The 5,438-nt window shown below is 49.8% G+C and overlaps 1 non-coding gene across 1 annotated transcript; it reads right to left on the reverse strand.

Moving 5' to 3' along the window:
• Positions 1-2,298: 2,298 nt before the first annotated feature.
• TRNAL-CAA (transfer RNA leucine (anticodon CAA)) lies at positions 2,299-2,416 on the reverse strand. Its single transcript has 2 exons — positions 2,379-2,416; positions 2,299-2,344 (listed from the first exon to the last, which is right to left on the reverse strand). It is a non-coding gene; the product is annotated as a tRNA-Leu (tRNA).
• Positions 2,417-5,438: the final 3,022 nt, after the last annotated feature.

Genomic DNA, 5,438 nt, shown 5'->3' on the forward strand with positions numbered 1-5,438 from the left:
GGAGAGTGCTGAGCTGGAGCACTGGAAGCTGGGAGGAGAAGAGGTTAAGGAGTAATCCAGTAAGGGGGGCAGCATTTGGCATGCTGCCTTAGGCACCAGGAGGTCTTGGGCCAGCCCTGGCAGGAGCACTTGGAGGAGAATGTCCAACACAGGCCTTGAAGTCCGGACAGGTTCATGTGAGGCAAAACCGTTCTTCAGGAACTTGGATCCCATGTTGCTTAGGGCTTCGAAAGGTCAAAACCAGCACCTTGAATGGAACCTGGAAACAGACTAGGAATCAATGAAGCTCTTTCAACACAGCTGTAACACAACCAGACCTGTCTCTCTCTCTTCACAATCAGGCCACCTTGTTCTGAACCAGTTGAAATGTCACAAATTACAGCAGTACTGCAGTCAGAGCTTTTGTTCTTAGGAATCTGTTATTTGCTCCAGGGCCCTGTCTGTAACATTTTATTGATGGAGTCACTTAAATGGTGTTGATCTTTGGAAGATGACTCCTAGTATTGACTTCTTTTCTATTTTTGTAATTAAGATCTGCTGTGTACCATCACCACAACCGGCTGTTTTGGTCCACAGCTCCATGGCTCCCTTGTTTCCCATGCTTGCCTTCTGCCATAATCCCACTTCATTTGCTATTCCAGAACTGGGGTTTTCTTCCTTCTAGCTCTGCCACACTTCCTTGACTTCTCTGCTGCTCCTTCACACTCTGATTCTTCTTCAGTGGCATACCAGGAGCGGGTCCATGGGTGCAAGTGCTCTTGACCCACATATGGGTCCTGGAGGGTCTTGGTGGTGATGCCCCCCCCAGCCGTGCTGCCCTCAGGGCCACCCACACCTGCTGCCTCCCCATCTGGAGGCATTCTGAGGGCCAGAGAGGCTGCATGCGGCCTCCCTGACCCTCAGAAGGCCTTCTAAGACCTCCAGAGGGCCTTTAAACATATCTTCCAGTTTTTTGAGGAAACCAGAAGTGTCATTTAAATGCTCTCTGGAGGCCTCAGGACATGACCAAAGGGGGCAGCATTTTCCTTGATGGGGGGCATTTTGCAGTCCTGGCCCCGGGTGGCTTGGGGGCCAGGATTGCCACTGGTCTACTTCTCCATTCTCCTCTGTCAGCAATATGCAACCCTTCCTGTCCCTGTGTAGTGTTTCTCTCATCAACCAAGTCACCCTTCCAGTCCCTGAGCATCTGATGTGCTGGGAATTTTTTTTTTTAAGTTCAATACGTCATCTTTACAGTCCAATCCTATCCATCCCCCCCCACCCCCCGCCAATGCATCAGTACCAAGATGACTACTGCTGCATCCTGCAGTGGGGGGAGAAGTTGCAGAGGTCTCCTTTGGGTAAGGGAACCATTATTCCCTTATCTAGGGGTAAGCCTCCATGGTGCCAAGAGGTCTACTTGAACCTGTGCTAGCTAAATAGCTGGCACAGGTCTGCATGGAGCCACACAGGTGGGATCGGAAGGGGGAAGTGAGCTAGGATTTGGCCACTGTTGCTGCAACTGAACCTGCCACCTTCCTGGACCTGATCGGTTTCACCCCCACATCTGTTTCTCTCCCTCCTTGCCACAATCTGCCCTCTCCCACTACCTCCCACCACTCCCTCTGATTGACTTGCTCCAGTAAGCAACAGCAGATGCGATGGCGCAGGCGGAAAGGCACAGACCTTTCCGCTGGTGCTCCAATCAGTGCACTGAATAGCGTACTGTCATAGCGCCTTTTAGGACTGGTGCAGCTGCCTTGTGGCAGTCACTGCTAGCAGAGAGCAGCGTTGATGTCATAAGGTTAGGATTGGGCTCTGTATTGTACAAACTGCATCAGGCATGAGGCTGTAGTTCTGAGATAGAACACCTGTTTTATATGGAAGAAGTCCCAGGTTCAGTCCTCCCTATCTCCAGGCCATGCTGAGAAAGACTCTCATCTGGAAACATAAGAACATAGGACATATAAGAACATAGGAAGAGCCCTGCTGGTTCAGGCCAAAGGCCCATCTAATCCAGCTTCCTGTATCACCCAATAGCCCACCAGATACCTCAGGGAGCACACCAGACAATCAGGTACCTACATCTTGGTGCCACTTTCCTTGTATCTGGCCTTCTGAGGTAGCCTACTTCTAAAGCCACAAGGTTGCACACACCTATCATGGCTTGTAAACTGTGATGGATTTTTCCTCCAGAAATTTATCCAATCCCCTTTTAAAGGCATCCAGGCCAGATGCCTTCACCACATCCTGTGGCAAGGAGTTCCACAGTTACACACTGGGTAAATAAATATTTTCTTTTGTCTGATAAAAGGGACATGTCAGAAGTGGGATTTGAACCCATGCCTCCATACGGAGACCAGAACACCCAGCCCCGCTCTTGGGAAGACTTTTTCTGCCTTGAGTCTGGTGCCTTAGACCACTTGGCCATTCTGACACCAGAACCTAGAAAGCCACTGGCAGTCAGGAGAGATAAGGCTGAGCCAGATGACTCAATGGTCTGACTCAATAGAAGGCTAATTTCTAAACCTTGCTATTGGTATGCTGAGAGGTTGTAACTTTCCAGATAAGAGAGGGAAATGAATCTGGAAATCCACCTTCCATGCACAGCTCTTCAGGAGGCCATAAGAGGATCAGGGATGTCTCTTCCAGATAGGCAATGAAACTGACCAGTTTCAGTGCCTTCTCTGGTCAGTTTCAGTTCTTGTTGCTGTCTGAAGGTTCTGAAGCAGGCAGTTTCATAAGCACATTTGTGGCTTTCTTGTCTCTCAGTGTAACATGGAATGACTCACATGGTCAGACAAAGGTGCACACATCCAGTTGCCTAGCCTAAATTGAACTGAGTGTGTTCTCATGTGCCCTTCTCTCTAATATACCATGCAATCATAACTCACCTACGCATTCCACATTCACTGTTAGATGACTATTGCACTCATGCGGCTGTCCTGCAAAGATACCAAGAAAGTTTCACCTCGTTCCCAAACTGTGGATCAGAACCCACTAAGTGGATCACAAGCCAATTTCAGGTGGGTCACGCAGCACTTAGTTCAGCCACCACTGAAAATACAGAGCTGAAAATACAAGGTACAGATCTGCTGGGCAGGGTAGACGCCTGATGGGAGAGAGGCATGGTACTTTGCCCTGAATAGGTAGGGATACTGGAAAGGGGGGAGGACTGTGTGGCTGGAGAAGGATCCAAGTCTTCTTTCTGCTTTGACTTCTGAGCTGGAATGCTTGAATGCTGAGCTATGCAAAATAACAGCATGAGCGCTCTGTGTAATAGGACCTTTGGCTGATTGCAGCTTAGGTTTGAAACCTCAATTGATGATGTGACTTCTGCCCATGACATCACTTTCAGGTTAATGATGTCACTTGTAGTGGGCCCCGGCAGGTTCTAAAAAATGAGTCCCAATGCGAAAACATTTGGAAGCCCCTAGTTCAAATCAAAATGCAAGGTTGCAGCAAGCACATTACATTATGCCATTACTCTTAACACCTGGGGTACTCTCCAACTGCCTTCTAAATATGAAAGGTGCAGATTTTGGACTTACCAAGCCCTCATGAGAGACAGTGCAGTGTAGTGATTAGAGCAACAGAGTAGGGAGTCCCGTGTGTGAATCCCCACCTGTCTGTGAAGCTCACTCTGTCATCTTAGACATCCTCGGTCAACCTTGCAGCCCAATCCTAACTAGCCCCCCACATGGCAATGCAGCAGTACTGGCATGGCTTCTGCTGTATCCTACGGGGGATTTATGGTCACTTGAGGCTTCCTTAGGGTAAAGGAAACATTAGTTCCCTTGCCCAGGGGTAACCCACAGCAGCCACCATGGGTCCACTCCAACGTGTGCCAGCTCAATTGCTGGTGCAAGTCCAAGTTAATCCATGAAGGCAGATCAGGATTAGGTGTGCTCCCATGAGAAGGAGGTCAGGATTAAGGTGTGTGCCGCTGTCGCCATACCCACTACCTCCCAGGTCTGATCTGCCCTCCCTCGGAGCTGGTCATCACCCCATTCCACCCACCCCGCCCCATTCAACCACCTCCCCACCTCCCTCCAACTCCCTGTGCCAGTTTACCTTCATGGGTGGGCATCCGGCATCTGTCTTAGCGCGGACCTGGCCGCGTGCCGCTTGCTGCTTACAGCGGTGGCCAAACCCCACACGCTGGCCTAATCACATTTGCGATAGCTGTAAAGCGGTTTAAAACCCCAGAGAGCTGATATCAGACAGGAAGCATCAACAATACTAAGTCTGGATGACCCAGTGACCTGCCTCTATGGAAAGCAGCCTCCTGAGTTCTCACTTATGGTTGGTCCCTGGAGGAAGAAAGGCATGCTAGACAGTTCTCTTGCTTGCATGATGAAAACAGATTTGAGCCCCTTGGGGTTCTGACACAAACTAGCCCCTGAGGTCCCTGTAGTGCTTTCCAAGAGCAGGCACCCCCCCCCCCCGATTCTTGTTCCAAAGCTACAGAAAGCGGGAGGCTCAGCAGTTAGTGGATGGACGGCTTCAGGGGTGGCCTTCCCCATAAGCCCCAATTTTTGTGCCAGGTGCTATCATGTAGGAGGGATGCATGTTTCTTCCAGGTATAAGGGGGAGTTGGGCTTTCCATCCAGCTGTCACATTCCTGGAATTCCAGCAGCGCTGGGGAGGGAAAGCCTGGGCACCGTTCAGTTCTGCAAACTATGCGTTTGCAGGTCACTTTAGATTTCTTGGGTTCACACATAATGTTTAACGAGAGCTGGAGCGATGTAGCAATGCTGAAAGGTGCCTCACCGTTTCTGTCACACTCGCCAAGATTCTCTCTCCAAACATCCATCCTAGTCCAGTTGAGAAGCAGAATTCATAGTATCATAGAGCTAGAAGGGACATAAGAAGAGCCTCACTGAATCAGGCCAAAGGCAAATGTACTCTAGCTTCCTGTATCGCACTGTGGCCCCCCAGATGCCTCAGGGAGCACACAAGTTACCTGCATCCTGTTGCCACTCCCTTGCAACTTTAGAAGTAGTAGCCTACTTCTAAAACCAGTAGGTGGCATATAGCCACCATGGCTTGTAACCGGCGATGGACCTTTTCGCCAGGTGTCATCACCACATCTTGTGGCAAGGAGTTCCACAGATCAATTACATGCTGGGTAAAGAAATATTTTGTCTGTTCTTACTCTCCTGACACTTAATTTTAGTACCCTGGTTCTTACGTTGTGTGACATTTTAAAGCCTTAGAAGGCCTTCTGAGGCCCAGGGAAGCCACACCGGGGAAGCCTCAGAACACCTTCAGGATGGCATACCTTCCAGCGATGCCACTGCACCCCTCTATCCATTCTATTTATCCCCTGCATAATTGTGTACATCTCAACCATGTCCCCTCTTAGGTGCCATTTCCTGGACTGGAGAACCCCTAATGCTGTAGCCTTTCCTCATAAGGGATGAGCCCCAGCTCAGTAATCATCTTGCTTGCTCTCT

This window comes from Tiliqua scincoides, chromosome 5 (assembly GCF_035046505.1).
Source record: "Tiliqua scincoides isolate rTilSci1 chromosome 5, rTilSci1.hap2, whole genome shotgun sequence".
In the NCBI taxonomy this organism is placed as follows: domain Eukaryota; kingdom Metazoa; phylum Chordata; class Lepidosauria; order Squamata; family Scincidae; genus Tiliqua; species Tiliqua scincoides.